We start from the raw sequence: 17,042 nt of genomic DNA, 5'->3' as shown, positions 1-17,042 counted from the left end.
GAGTGAGTGAGTGAAAGAACCAGGCAGAGAACCCTGATCTCCTGTCTGCATAATTTCCCCACTAAATTGTGTGCCTTACTGCAAATTTTGTGTAAATGCATGTAGTTTAATGTAAACACCGAATTCCATGTAAGGCATAGAAGTGTTCTAATTTATCCCCAGCAGCAGGGAACATTTTATTATAACACAGAAATATCTTTGATCAGAGTAACACTTTGTAGAGAACAACCACAACCAAACATCAATACCTGTTTTTAAAGTGGCCACAAATACCCCATGTAAGTTGGTTTGAAGTCATCTATTTCATCCCCTCTCGAAACAGATATACGTTATCCCCATGTTCTCCTGGGCATTTGGATTCATGTCAATGGAAGTCAACAAAGTAGGCCCTGACAACTTGTACATATTCAACAGCAGATCCAACCCAATTCCAGGCAGAGGTATTTTGTTGCCATCAAACAACAAGGAGGCTATGTGGATTTTTGAAGCAGTCCCTAAGTGGAAGTCCTCAGAAGTCCAGTGTTAAGCTGAAATTTTCACTATCTAATTCAAATTTTACCATTTGTGGTAATGTAATTAAAGTGAGGATATATGGCAAATTGTTTATAAAGCAAAGTTTATTCACTTTTTTGATGAATGTCCTATTTTTAAGGAAATGATAGTGACAGGTGTGTGTGTGTGTGTGTGTGTGTATGTGTGTAATGTCCTTACTTGAAAAAATAAAAAGCTTATGTTGATCCCCAAAATGTTTTGAAATTTTAAAGTCTGGGACCTATTCTTTTACGTATTAGACATAAGAATTTGGAATTAGAAGAAACAGTTCAAATCTGGTGTTGCCACTGACAAAGTACACTGTGTGTACTTTGAGAAATTTATTAATATCTGTGGGTCTTTCTTTTTTTTAGCTGTAAACTAGGAAGGGTTTATATTTAATCTCTTAACGATTAAATTTTCTTATTCTCATAAAATATGAATGGTAAATAGTTTCTTCTTGATATGCTTGCTACAAAGTCAGGGCATAATAGACAGCTGTGATGTGGACATTGATTGTGTGAGATAAATTACAAATACATTACAAATTACAAATCAATAAATGTTGGTTCAATTTTCCTTGTTATTACTTAGCAGCATATAGTCACTAAAAAATTCCATTAGATAGAGATGTCTTGAGGAAAATGATATTTTTATGATATCTAAAATTTTCTCACTATGATCATATATCTTAAAAATTAGGTCTTAAAGCTTTCACAGGTTTCTAGTAGCAGTTTTCAAATAAATTCTCATATTCTGAGAACTTTAGGTTTAGTTTAAAAGGATTGTTATCTAAGTCATCTTCATATTCTACTGTTTTATAGCTTGACTTTGTGGCAAGTATTTCTGGAATCGACAGAGGGAGGTGACTATCCTGAGGGAAGAGCATGCTGAAGAAGTTGGTAACAGTGTCGGCATGTTTGTGGAATTATAGAATGTTAGAGACCTCTTCCCCAAACTCCCACATTTCATGGACATAACTCATGATGCTGTTGCTTCCTTGACTCTGACATTGCCTTTGTTCTCTTTACCTACTCATTACTCCCTCTCACCTGTATTACTTTCTTTAATGGTTCAGCCACTGGGATGTCTTACTCTCTTGTTTCTATACTATCTTCTTACTCTCTAGGCTTTTGAAATCATTTAAGTCTGCCAAACTTTCATTCCTAAACAAAGAAACTCTAAAATCTCATTTACTCAAGAAGTTATCCATGAAAGTCTATAGGTCAAGTTAGGGTTTAAAATTTCTTTTTCGCGTGATAAAAACGTCACACCAAAATTCTTCGGCTAGGAGTAAATATTTATTTTACTATAATGCAGCAATATCCATGTTTCTGAAGGTTATTTTTGATGGTAGGGTTATGATTATCAGTATGATTTATTCTTTATTTTTATTTGTTTATCTCCTTGGGAACAATTTATGTTGGAATTATCAATGGGCTTGTTTGATATGTAAATGTAACACACAGATACACTTAATTAACTCCTTTCTATGATGCTGGGAGGGATTTGTCTCTTTATGAAGCCTGAATTTGTTCAAGAAGTGTTCACAAGCACTTACTGTATGTAAGACGTGGTAGAAAGAGTTGAATTCAGCAGCTTGCAATATCAACAGATAAATAAGACAATAAGGACAGACATTGTCTTTAAAAAGTCATAGTTCTGGGAAAGATGGCTGAATAGGAACAACTCCGATATGCAGCTCTCAGCAAAACCAATGCAGAAGGCAGGTGATTTCTGTATTTCCAACTGAGTTACCCAGTTCATCTCATTGGTACTGGTTAGACAGTGAGTGCAGCCCACAGAGGGTGAGCAGAAGCAGGGTGGGGCATTGCCTCACCTGGGAAGTGCAAGCGGTCTGGGAACTCCCTCCCCGAGCCAAGGGAAGCTATGAGGGACCTTACCGTGAGGGACAGTGCTATCTGGATCAGATACTGTGCTTTTCCCATGGTCTTCGCAACCTACAGACCAGGAGATTCCCTCAGGTGCCTACACCACCAGGGCCCTGGGTTTTAAGCACAAAACTGCAGATACTGACCTAGCTGTAGGAGTTATTTTATTATTATTATTTTTTAATGCCCCAGTGGTGCCTGGAACACCAGCAAGACAGAATTGTTCACTCTCCTGGAAAGGGGGTCAAAGTCAGGGAGTCAAGTGGTCTTGCTCTGCAGATCCCACCCCCACGGAGCCCAGCAAGCTAAGATTCACTGGCTTGAAATTCTTGCTGCCAGCACAGCAGTCAAATCCACCAGGGATGCTCAAGTTTGGTGGGGGGGAGGGGCATCCACCATTACTGAGGCTTGAGTAGGCAGCTTTCCCCTCACAGCATAAACAAAGCTGCAGGGAAGTTCGGACCAGGCAGAGCCCACCACAGCTAGGCAAAGCCACTGTAGCCAGACCACCTCTCTAGATTCCTCCTCTCTGGGCAGGGCATCTCTGAAAGAAAGGCAGTAGCCCAGTCAGGGGCTTGTAGATAAAACTCCCATCTCCCTGGGACAGAGTGCCCTGGGACAGAGCACCCTGGAGGAAGGGGTGGCCATGGGTGCGGCTTCAGCAGACCTAAAGGTTCCTGCCTGCTGGCTCTGAAGAGAGCAGCGGATCTCCCAGCACAGCACTTGAGCTCTGCTAAGGGACGAACTGCCTCCTCAAGTGGGTCCCTGACCCTAATGCCTTCTGAAGGGGAGACACCTCCCAGCAGGGGCCAACAGACACTTCACACAGGAGAGCTCCAGCTGGCCTCTGGTGGGTGCCCCTCTGGGAAGAAGCTTCCAGAGGAAGGAGCAGGCAACAATCTTCACTGTTCTGCAGACTCTGCTGGTGATACCCAGGCAAACAGGGTGGATCCCCAGCAAACTCCAGCAGACCTGCAGCAGAGGGGCCTGACTGTTAGAAGAAAAACTAACAAACAGAAAGCAATAGCATCAACATCAACAAAAAGGAAGACCATGCAAAAACTCCATCTGAAGGTCACCAAGAGCAAAGACCATAGGTAGATAAATCCAACAAGATGAGGAAAAACCAGCGCAAAAAGTCTGAAAATTCCAAAAACCAGAATGCGTCTTCTCCTCCAAAAGATCACAACTCCTCACCAGTAAAGGAACAAAACTGGATAGAGAATGAGTTTGATGAATTGACAGAAGTAGGCTTCAAAAGGTAGGTAATAACAAACTCCTCTGAGGTAAAGGAGCATGTTCTAATTCAATGCAAGGATGCTAAAAACCTTGATAAAATGTTAGAGGAATTTGCTAACTAGAATAATCAGTTTAGAGAAAAACATAAATGACTTCATGGAGCTGAGAAACATAGCATGAAAACTTAGTGAAGCATACACAAGTATCAATAGCCAAATTAATCAGTTGGAAGAAGGAATATCAGCGATTGAAGATCAACTTAATGAAATAAAGCATGAAGAAAAGATTAGAGAAAAAAGAATGAAAAGGAATGAACAAAACCTACAAGAAATATGGGACAATGTGAAAAGACCAATCTATGTTTGATTGGTCTACCTGAAAGTGATGGGGAGAATGGAAATGAAGTTGGAGAACATATTTCAGGATATTATCCAGGAGAACTTCCCCAACCTAGCAAGACAGGACAACATTCAAATTAAGGAAATACAGAGAACACAACAAAGATACTCCTCGAGAAGAGAGTAACCCCAAGACACACATAATTGTCAGATTTGCCAAGGTTGAAATGAAGGAAAAAATGTTAAGGGCAGCCAGAGAGAAAGGTCGGGCGACACAAAAAAGAAAGCCAATCAGACTAATAGTAGATCTCTCTGCAAAAACCCTACAAGCCAGAAGAGGGTGGGGGCCAATATTCAACATTCTTAAAGAAATGAATTTTCAACCCAGAATTTCATATCCAGCCAAACTAAGCTTCATAAGTGAAGGAGCAATAAAATCCCTTATAGACAAGCAAATGCCAAGGGATTTTGTCACCACCAGGCTTGCCTTACAAGAGCTTATGAAGGAAGGACTAAATATGGAAAGAAAAAACCGATACCAGTCACTGCAAAAATAAACCAAATTGTAAAGACCATCAGCAGTATGAAGAAACTATATCAACTAATGAGCAAAATAACCAGCTAGCATCATAATGATAGGATCAAATTCACACATAACAATATTAACTTTACATGTAAATGGGCTAAATGCCCCAATTAAAAGATACAGACTGGCAAATTGGATAAAGAGTCAAGACCCATCAGTGTGCTGTATTCAGGAGACCCATATCACATGCAAAGACACACATAGGCTCAAAATAAAGGGATGGAGGAAGATTTACCAAGCAAATGGAAACCAAAGAAAAGCAGGGGTTGCAATCCTAGTCTCTGATAAAACAGACTTTAAACCAACAAAGATATAAAAGACAGAGAAAGGCATTACATAATGGTAAAGCAATCAATGCAACAAGAAGAGCTAACTATCCTAAATATATATTCACCCAATACAGGAGCACCTGGATTCATAAAGCAAGTTCTTAGAGACCTACACCTACAAAGAGACTTAGGTTCCCACACAATAATAGTGGGAGACATTAACACCCTACTGTCAATATTCGGCAGATCAATGAGACAGAAAATTAATAAGGATATTCAGGACTTGAACTCAGCTCAGGACGAAGCAGACCTAATAGACATCTACAGAACTCTCTACCCCAAATCAACAGAATATACATTCTTCTCACCACCACATCACACTTATTCTAAAATTGACCAAATAATTGGAAGTAAAACACTCCTCAGCAAATGTAAAAGAAGAGAAATCATAACAGTCTCTCAGACCGCAGTGCAATCAAATTAGAACTCAGGATTAAGAAACTCACTCAAAACTACACAACTACGTGGAAACTGAACAACCTGCTCACGAATGACTACGAGGTAAATAACAAAATTAAGGCAGAAATAAATAAGTTCTTTGCAACCAATGAGAACAAAGACACAATGTACCAGAATCTCTGGGACACAGCTAAAGCAGTGTGTAGAGGGAAATTTATAGCACTAAATGTCCACAGGAGAAAGCAGGAAAGATCTAAAATCAAAACCCTAACATCGCAATTAAAAAACTAGAGAAGCAAGAGCAAACATATTCAAAAGCTAGCAGAAGACAAGAAATAACTAAGATCAGAGCAGAATGAAAGGAGATAGAGACATGAAAAACCCTTCAAAAAATCAATGGATCCAGGAACTGGTTTTCTTGAAAAGATTAACAAAATGGATAGACTGCTAGCCAGACTAATAAAGAAGAAAAGAGAGAAGAATCAAATAGACACAATAAAAAATGATAAAGGGGAGATCACCACTGATCCCACAGAAATACAAACTACCATCAGAGAATACTATAAACACCTCTATGAAAATAAACTAGAAAATCTAGAAGAAATGGATAATTTCCTGGACACATACACCCTCCCAAGTCTAAACCAGGAAGAAGTCGAATCCCTGAATATACCAATAACAAGTTCTGAAATTGAGGCAGTAATTAATAGCCTACCAACCAATAAAAGCCCAGGACCAGATGGATTCACAGCTGAATTCTACCAGAGTTACAAAGAGGAGCTGGCACCATTCCTTTTGAAACTATTCCAATCAATAGAAAAAGAGGGACTCCTCCCTAACTCATTTTATGAGGTCAGCATCATCCTGATACCAAAATCTGGTAGTGACACAACAAAAGAAGAAAATATCAGGTCAATATCCCTGATGAACATCCATGTGAAAATCCTCAATAAAATACTGGCAAATTGAATCCAGCAGCACTTCAGAAAGCTTATCCACCACAATCAAGTCAGCTTCATCCCTGGGATGCAAGGCTGGTCCAACATATACAAATCAATAAATGTAATCCATCATATAAACAGAATCGATGACAAAAACCACATGATTATCTCAATAGATGAAGAAAAGGCCTTTGATAAAATTCAACACCCCTTCATGCTAAAAACTCTCAGTAAATTAGGAATTGATGGAACATATGTCAAAATAATAAGAGCTATTAATGACATACCCACAGCCAATATCACACTGAATGGGCAAAAGCTGGAAGCATTCCTTTTGAAAACTGGCACAACACAAGGATGCCCTCTCTCACCACTCCTATTCAACATAGTTTTTCACCACTCCTATTCAACATAGTTTTGGAAGTTCTGGCTAGGGCAATCAGACAAGAGAAAGAAATAAAGTGTATTCAAAGAAGAAGAGAGGAAGTCAAATTGTCTCTGCAGATGACATGATTGTATATTTAGAAAACCCTATTGTTTCAGCCCAAATTCTCCTTACACTGATAAACAACTTCAGCAAAGTCTCAGGATACAAAATCAATGTGCAAAAATCTCAGGCATTCCTATACACCAATAATAGACAAGCAGAGAGCCAAATCATGAGTGAACTCCCATTTACAGTTGCTACAAAGAGAATCAAATACCTAGGAATACAACTTACAAAGGATGTGAAGGACCTCTTCAAGGAGAACTATGGATATGAACAGACATTTCTCGAAAGGAGACATTTATGCAGCCAACAGACACAGGAAAAAATGCTTATCATCACTGGTCATCAGAGAAATGCATATCAAAACTACAATGAGATACCATCTCACACCAGTTAGAATGGTGATCACCAAAAAGGCAGGAAACAACTGATGCTGGAGAGGATGTGGAGAAATAGGAATGCTTTTACACTGTTGGTGGGAGTGTAAATTAGTTCATCCATTGTGGAAGACAGTGTGGCGATTCCTCAAGGATCTAGAACTAGAAATACCATTTTATCCAGCAATCCCATTACTGGGTATATACCCAAAGGATTATACATCATTCTACTATAAAGACACATGCACATGTATGTTTATTGCAGCACTATTCACAATAGGAAAGACTTGGAGCCAACCCAAATGCCCATTAGTGTTAGACTGGATAAAGGAAATGTGGCACATATACACCATGGAATACTATGCAGCCATAAAAATGGATGAATTCATGTCCTTTGCAGGGACATGGATGAAGCTGGAATCCATAATTCTCAGCAAACTAACACAGGAACAGAAAACCAAACACCACATGTTCTCACTTATATGTGGGAGCTGAACAATGAGAACATATGGGCGTAGGGAGGGAAGCATAATACACCGGGGCCTGTTGGGGTTGGGGGCGAAGGGGAGGGGATAGCATTAGGGGAAATACCTAATGTAGAAGACAGGTTGATGGGTGCAGCAAACCACCCTGGCACATGTATACCTATGTAATGAACCTGCACATTCTGCACATGTATTCCAGAACTTACAGAATTAAGTATTAAAAAAAAGTCACAGTTAAAAGTGAAGGTGGGTTTTTAATTTATTTATTAGGACAAACCCCACATGGTTTGTAATATTAGCCAACTGATTGTTTGAGTGGCAGCCAGTTGATGTAAGACAAGTTGTTCACAGGTAGGGAAGAGCCAACTCTTCTAAAAATTTTTTTATTTTAATTAACAAATGCTAAATGTATATATTTATGTGGTACAATGTGATGTTTGATATATGTTTACAATGTGGAATGATTAAATCAGGCCAATTAACAAATCCATCACTTCACATACTTACAATTTTTTGAATGGAAACATTTAAAATATATTCTGTTAATATGCACTGAGCATCGGTGTAGTCATCTAAGACTATAGGATCAGGAAGTGTTGACCAATGGGAGCCAGGTGTTTTTGGGAGACTGTTGGGGGGTAGTTTTGGAAAAAAGGGTACAAGAAAAGGTTGAGGAACTAATCAATTTATTAATCACCTACTATGTGTGAGCCTTTCTGGTGCATAATGGGTATGCAAGATGAATAAAAAAAGTTTCATTCCTTGGACAAATTTAGAGATAGAAAGGGATGTATAAACAAATAGTTGAAGAACTATGATAGCTATAATGGATGACTATTCATACCACAATCTCATCCAAAGTTTGAGTGCCATGTTCTGGGCAGATTTGCTTGAAGGGTCTTCCCTGACACCTGTTTTTTCCCTAGGGCTTTGGATTCCTCAGATCTGATGCTTTAGGCTTATTTTTTGTTTTGTTGTTTGATTTTGTATAAGCCTGATTAATCATGCTTTTTTTTTTCATTGACATAAGCCTGAAACTGTATCTGTAGGTATAGTGTAAAACTTAGCAGTTTCTAGGGTCCAGTGATATGTTTGCTCTGATGGAGCCAATGGATGAAGTTCAGAATGCCAGCAGGCATTGCATAAAATTGTATTCTTCACTAGGTGGTCTGGTGCTCACACACTATTGGTATCACCAATTCCAGATGCTCAAATGGAATGGGCAGGACTGTATTCTTTGATTTAAGGTGTGTGGACAATTTGTTCAATTTCAGGGGCATTTGGATTTTGGAATTTGTAGGCTGAGAGAGCTAGTTATCTGAAATAAAGGTGGCTGGCACAGACAGGCTGAGGGCCCAGCATGGAGGGAAGAGAAGAAGCAGAAAGCCTTCCAAGAAGAAGCTGAACATTGACCTAGTTATTTTGATGGCATGCTCTGTTGCATTTCCCCTTCAGGCTAAGTCCAGGCTCCCTGATACAAAATTGAAGAACTCACTGCCAAGGACTGAAAGTTTGGGGATGTTACAAATGTTTTTCTTTATTTTTTTTTTTGTTCAGTAAGAATGCACTGCTCAATCAAGCAATATCTGTCCTCAAGCTGAAAATAGTCATAATAATTAGGATTATTTGTGTTGAATTGATGAGTTCAGAGAGGAGTGGACAAGCAGAGGGTGAGAGGCAAAGCCATCTGGCTTCTGTGTTCCATGCCCTTCAGGATCTGGAGAGCCTTTTGGGACATATGGGAAAGAGCGTGGGTAGAGTGTGGGGGCTGAAGAAATGGAGGCAGGTGCAGTTCTGTCCATTTATTCTCTTGGGCTGTTTGCCAAAAGCATACTCCCTTTCCCCTTTAGTGATAAGAACTGCTTTTTCTAACCACCTATCTCCATATGTCTTTGGGACCATTTCTTGGGCTTGTAGGCCAAATTATGGTACAAGATTTATCAATATTGGTGCTATTGGCATTTTGAGGCAGATAATTCTTTATTGGGGAAGAGATGGGGCTGTCCTGGGCATTAGAGAATCTTAGCAGTATCTTTGATATCTACACATTAGATAGGTAACTCCTAGGCACTTCCTTGCCTGATTTATGACAACCTAAAATCTCTCCAGACATTAGCAAATATCTCCTAGAAGGCAAGCTCTTTTAGAAATCAGTGCTATACACTAAATGCCAACAAGAGAAAACTGAAAGATCCAAAATTGACATCCTAACATCACAATTAAAAGAACTAGAGAAACAAGAGCAAACACATTCAAAAGCTAGCAGAAGGCAAGAAATAACTAAGATCAGAGTGGAACTGAAGGAGAAAGAGACACAAAAAACCCTCCAAAAAATCAATGAATCCAGGAGCTGGTTTTTTGAAAAGATCAACAAAATTGATAGACTGCTAGCAAGACTTATAAAGAAGAAAAGAGAGAAGAATCAAATAGATGCAATAAAAAATGATAAAGGGGATATCATCACCGACCCCACAGAAATACAAACTACCATCAGAGAATACTATAAACACCTCTACGCAAATAAACTAGAAAACCTAGAAGAAATGGATAATTTCCTGGACACTTACACTCTCCCAAGACTAAACCAGGAAGAAGTTGAATCCCTGAATACACCAATAGCAGACTCTGAAATTGAGGCAATAATTAATAGCCTACTAACCAAAAAAAGTCCAGGACCAGACGGATTCACAGCCGAATTCTACCAGAGAAAAAAGGAGGAGTTGGTACCATCCCTTCTGAAACTATTCCAATCAATAGAAAAAGAGGGAATCCTCCCTAACTCTTTTTATGAGGCCAACATCATCCCGATACCAAAGCCTGGCAGAGACACAACAAGAAAAGAGAAATTTAGACCAATATCCCTGATGAACATTGATGCAAATATCCTCAATAAAATACTGGCAAACAGAATCCAGCAGCACATCAAAAAGCTTATCTACCATGATCAAGTGGGCTTCACCCGTGGGATGCAAGGCTGGTTCAACAAATGTAAATCAATAAATGTAATCCAGCATATAAACAGAACCAAAGACAAAAATCACATGATTATCTCAATAGATACAGAAAAAGTCTTTGACAAAATTCAACAGTCCTTCATGCTAAAAACTCTCAATAAATTCAGTATTGATGGAACGTATCTCAAAATAATAAGAGCTATGTATGACAAACCCACAGCCAATATCATACTGAATGGGCAAAAACTGGAAGCATTCTCTTTGAAAACTGGCACAAGACAGGGATGACCTCTCTCACCACTCCTTTTCAACATAGTGTTGAAAGTTCTGGCTAGGGCAATCAGGCAAGAGAAAGATATGAAGGGTATTCAGTTAGGAAAAGAAGAAATCAAAGTGTCCCTGTTTGCAGATGACATGATTGTATATTTAGAAAACCCCATCATCTCAGCCCCAAATCTCCTTAAGCTGATAAGCAACTTCAGCAAAGTCTCAGGATACAAAATCAATGTGCAAAAATCACAAGCATTCTTATACACCAGTAACAGACAAACAGAGAGCCAAATCATGAATGAACTTCCATTCACAATTGCTTCAAAGAGAATAAAATACCTAGGAATCCAACTTACAAGGGATGTGAAGGACCTCTTCAAGGAGAACTACAAACCACTGCTCAGTGAAATCAAAGAGGACACAAACAAATGGAAGAACATACCATGCTCATGGATAGGAAGAATCAATATCATGAAAATGGCCATACTGCCCAAGGTAATTTATAGATTCAATGCCATCCCCATCAAGCTACCAATGAGTTTCTTCACCGAATTGGAAAAAACTGTTTTAAAGTTCATATGGAACCAAAAAAGAGCCCACATTGCCAAGACAATCCTAAGTCAAAAGAGCAAAGCTGGAGGCATCATGCTACCTGACTTCAAACTATACTACAAGGCTACAGTAACCAAAACAGCATGGTACTGGTACCAAAACAGAGATATAGACCAATGGAACAGAACAGAGCACTCAGAAAGAATACCACACATCTACAGCCATCTGATCTTTGACAAACCTGAGAGAAACAAGAAATGGGGAAAGAATTCCCTTTTTAATAAATGGTGCTGGGAAAATTGGCTAACCATAAGTAGAAAGCTGAAACTGGATCCTTTCCTTACTCCTTATACGAAAATTAATTCAAGATGGATTAGAGACTTAAATGTTAGACCTAAAACCATAAAAATCCTAGAAGAAAACCTAGGTAATACCATTCAGGATATAGGCATGGGCAAGGACTTGACGTCTAAAACACCAAAAGCAACAGCAACAAAAGCCAAAATTGACAAATGGGATCTCATTAAACTAAAGAGCTTCTGCACAGCAAAAGAAACTACCATGAGAGTGAACAGGCAATCTACAGAATGGGAGAAGATTTTTGCAATCTGCTTATCTGACAAAGGCTAATATCCAGAACCTAGAAAGAACTCAAACAAATTTACAAGAAAAAAAAACCCCATCAAAAAGTGAGCAAAGGATATGAACAGACATTTCTCAAAAGAAGACATGCATGCAGCCAATAGACACATGAAAAAATGCTCATCATCATTGGCCATCAGAGAAATGCAAATCAAAACCACAATGAGATACCATCTCATACCACTTAGAATGGCAATCATTAAAAAGTCAGGAAACAACAGGTGCTGGAGAGGATGTGGAGAAATAGGAACACTTTTACACTGTTGGTGGGACTATAAACTAGTTCAACCATTGTGGAAAACAGTGTGTCGATTCCTTAAGGATCTAGAACTAGAAATACCATATGAGCCAGCCATCCCATTACTGGGTATATATCCAAAGGATTATGAATCATGCTGCTATAAAGACACATGCACACATATGTTTATTGTGGCACTATTCACAATAGCAAAGACTTTGAATCAACCCAAATGTCCATCAGTGGCTGACTGGATTAAGAAAATGTGGCACTTATACACCATGGAATACTATGCAGCCATAAAAAAGGATGAGTTTGTGTCCTTTGTAGGGACATGGATGCAGCTGGAAACCATCATTCTCAGCAAACTATCACAGGAACAGAAAACCAAACACCGCATGTTCTCACTCAGAGGTGGGAATTGAACAATGAGATCACTTGGACACAGGAAGGGGAACATCACACACTGGGGCCTATTATGGGGAGGGGGGAGGTGAGAGAGATGGCATTGGGAGTCATACCTGAAGTAAAGGACGAGTTGATGGGTGCTGACGAGTTGATGGGTGCAACACAGCAACATGGCACAAGTATACATATGTAACACCTGCACGTTGTGCACATGTACCCTATAACTTAAAGTATAAAAAAAAAAAAAAAGAAATCACTGCTATAGAACTCTGAAGCAATCCACCCTTCTCAAAGGCTGAACATGGAACTTCACCTTGCTGAATCTGGAGCAGAGAACCATCCCACTTCTTTCCTCAGACCTTTAATGTCATTCTTACACAGAAATGATCATAATGGTACCATGCTGTAAAGACTATTATGTAGTATTGTTACTAAGGTCTCAATAAGAAATATACACACTGAATCTGAGGGTGACATTCTTAATAGTTTATAAACTCTGAATAACTTTTCAGATTCTTTATTTTTATTCATCTGTAGAGTATATGAAAAGGAAACAAGGGAAATAAGACTATGAAAGTTAAGTTGGTGCTGAACTCTGCAGAGTCTTGACTGTGGGGCTAAGAGTTAAGAGTTTTTTCTGTAGACAATGGAAGACATATTGAAGAATTCCTTAAATTCTGTTTGCTACCATCACTCTGCACAAACTTTTCACTCTGACCAAATTGATCTCCCCAAAGATACATGACTAAGCTGTGTTTATGTCTACTCTGTAGAGGATGGTGTGGTGCACTGCCCAAGTCCCCTCTTGGAAATCTCTCCAACTACTGAAAGCATTGCCTGCTGATGACTCCTGGCTGAGTCCCTCTGCAGGAATTGCCCTCAGCTGAAAGGAACTACCTCACCCAAGGTTATGGCTCCTTCCTGAAAACAGCCTATGTTCAATGACTGGTCCTTATGAGGGAATAAGGACCTAATCCTTTTGCCCTAACTGGGGCAGCTCTGAAGAGCCACTACAGGCTTACAGCTCTCATGGGATCGGCTGGATCCTTGGCAGCAACTGTGTTGATGGTCAATTTTCTCCCACTGTTTAATCTTTTTTTCCTCATCCCTTTATAGGTGTTGATCCTAAAAGCAATTCCCCATAAACTATATGTGTATACATTTTTGTCTCAGGATTCCAAAGGATCTTAAGGAAGCCTTCAGGCCTTACCTCTAATGATCCTCAATCTGGAATGCTTTCTTTCTTCCTTTCCGTCTATCCCTGAAAGCCTATCAAAAGTCCCTCCCACCTGCTTAATAAAACTGTCCCAGACCATTTTTGTCATGTCTGTACAAATGGTGGCTAAGACAATAGAATCAAAGGGTATGCTGAATCACTACAAGAAACAGGGAGCAGGTGACAGGTTTCGTTTTTGATCCGAGAGTCAGAGTCAGAGTGGGATATGGCTTTATAATACACATTGTGAGTTGTACCCAATATCCATCATGTCTTCTTCTACAGTAGTAGAACACTTGATATTTGATTGGGCACATGGCTAGCCAGAATAAAAACTACATATCATCTCCCTTGAAAATGATGTGGTCATGGGAGTAAGTTCTAGCCAGTCGTCTATAACTTTTGGGACTATAATAAGAGTAAAATTTCTGTGTGATAGAGTATGCAAAGGGTTTGCATATTTCCAAACAGTTTTCCCAAAGGGATTTACCACTTTACCAATTTACCTCCCACCAGCAGTAGATGAGAGTTCTAATCATTCCATGTTCTTGCCAACACGTGTTAAAAGTTTTCTTTGTCTTTCTCATTTTAGCCATTCTGTTTGTTATATTGTGTTTGTTATATATTGTGTCTCATTGTAGTTTTAATTTGTACTCCTCAATGACAAGTGAATCTAAGTGTCTTTATGTATATATCTATATTGAACTTTTGATATTCTGTTTGTAAACTACCTCTATTAATCTTTCAATCTTATCCCTATAAAATGCCATATTTCCTTATCTTTTAAAAAATAACAAATTATATTCTAGTTTCCCGTTTCTTTCTATTGTAACTAAAAATACATTTTTTTTAAATTACATTGAGAGTTGAAGGAAAAAGAGAAGGACAGCTTTTCTATTATAACACAAATTGTTGATGCTAATACTAGCTACCAGTTGTTAAGGAATTATCAATGTGCAAGTTACCATCAAGATTCTCTTGACACTACTCTGTCATTATTCTTCCTATTCTTGGGAAACTACATCCATTTTATGATTTGATCATCACAATGTATAATATTATGATATCTGTTTTACAGGTAAGAAACAGGGTCTCAGAGACATTAAAACATTTCCCCAAAGACAGTCAGGCAGTGAGTGGCAGGATTTAAATCTAAACCCTAAATGAAAGGTAGATAGTAATCTATGTCTATGTTGTTTAACAAAGTACATGAAGTATTGTTTTTTTTTTTTTTTTTTTTTTCTAGTTTCCTAGGCTTGAGGGCAGTGGTGTAATCATAGTTCAGTGTAACCTCTACTTCCTGGGCTCATGTGATCCTCTTGCCTCAGCCTCCTGAGTACCTGGGACTACAGGCACTCACCATTATGCCTGACAAATTTTAAAATTTTTGTAGATACGGATCTCTCTCCTCTCTGTTGCTCAGGCTGATCTGGTCTTGAATGCCTGGCCTCAAGTGATTCTTCCAACTTGGCCTCTGAATTTTTGGGATTATAGGCATGAGCCACTGTGCTTGGCCCCTAGGCAGGTATTAGTAATATCCTATGTCCAATAAAGAAATTGAAGCTTCAAGGAGAATAAGTACCTTCCAAGTTCCCTTTAGCAGGTGGCAGGTGGATACTGGACTTTAAGGGTTCTGTCCTCATTGAAGCATCATCATCATCTTGCACCAAGAACATTAAGGACATGGACACACACGAGGAGTGAGTTTAGGATTGGACGTTTAATAGGCAAAAGAAAGAGAAGGGAGGCCAGGAGCAGTGCAGTGTCTCACGCCTGTAATCCCAGCACTTTGGGAGGCCGAGGTGGGTGGATCACGAGGTCAGGAGATCGAGACCATCCTGGCTAGCATGGTGAAACCCTGTCTGTACTAAAAATACAAAAAAATTAGCCAGTTGTGGTGGCAGGCACCTGTAGCCCTAGCTACTTGGGAGGCTGAGGCAGGAGATGTCGTGAACCGGGGAGGTGGAGCTTGGGGTGAGCCGAGATCGTGCAACTGCACTCCAGCCTGGGTGACAGAGTGAGACTCTGTCTCAAAAAAAAAAAAAAAAAAAAAAAAGGGAGAGAACAGCTTTCTTCCTTGCGAGAGAGAGGGGCTCCCAAAAGGGAAAAACCCAACCCTGGTGGACTGCACCAGATTTTATAGGCAGGCTTGAGGAAGTGATGTCTGATTTATGTAGGGCCCACAGATTGTTTGAACCAGAGGTGACATTTACATAGTGTGCGATGAAGGCTGGTTGCCATATCCTAATCTTATTATACAGATCGGGTCTTTGCCTGGCCAGCACCATATTGTCTTCTTGCTGTACACGTGGCTGGCAATGAGAAGTTAACGTGGAGCCATCAGTTTGAACATGCCTAATTCCAGGTAGCCTTTTCCTGTTGGCACAACTGCCAGCATTCACCCATGCAAGCTTCCAGCTTGCTTGTCTATGTCTGCAGCTCACTTTTACAGGCTGCTCTTTGTTAGAAAAGAAAATGATTTTGGGCCTGCTTTTTATTAAAAGGAAAACCTAACCGAAGGCTCCCATACTTTCACTATCTGCCTAAATAATTTATTCTTAACTCATATGTCACCATGTCCGTGTCTTCTGCTACTGCACTTTGCTGTCTTTCCTTGTGGGCATTCTTTACAAGAGCATTTTTAATTTCTTTCTTGCATTGGAGAAAATGACTGACATTAGTGATGATAAAATCGTCCTTCCAGATTTGTTATGGAGAGTTGTGGTATTTAGAGGGGAAAAAGTATTTACAATCTGTGGCAATAAATAAGAAAAAGATAAAAAACAAAGTAATGCAAATCTGAAAAATATAGACTAATTTTGTTGACTACAAGAATAATGAAAAGTGGGTGGCGGGACTTCACTGAAGTTAGTTATATTTCATGTGAGATAAGTGACCCTTTTGTATCACAGATAAAATACTGAATACAGTGTAATTAGCAAGAATTTAATAATATATTGGCCACGGACAAATGTTATTCTGTGATTTACAGAACAATACTCTATAGCCCCTTTTCAAATTTGACTTAGGAGTCATGGAAGTTTTTTATTTTTTAAATGTTTCTGGTTATTCCTAAAGTTTATGACTTTAAATTTATCGTAGAGTCTCTTTCTTTTCTTTTCTTTTCTTTTCTTTTCTTTTCTTTTCTTTTCTTT

The sequence above is a fragment of the Piliocolobus tephrosceles genome, chromosome 2, assembly GCF_002776525.5.
Source record: "Piliocolobus tephrosceles isolate RC106 chromosome 2, ASM277652v3, whole genome shotgun sequence".
Taxonomy (NCBI): Eukaryota; Metazoa; Chordata; class Mammalia; order Primates; family Cercopithecidae; genus Piliocolobus; species Piliocolobus tephrosceles.
The sequence above is the reverse complement of the archived record's forward strand: the minus strand, read 5'-3'. Positions refer to the sequence as shown.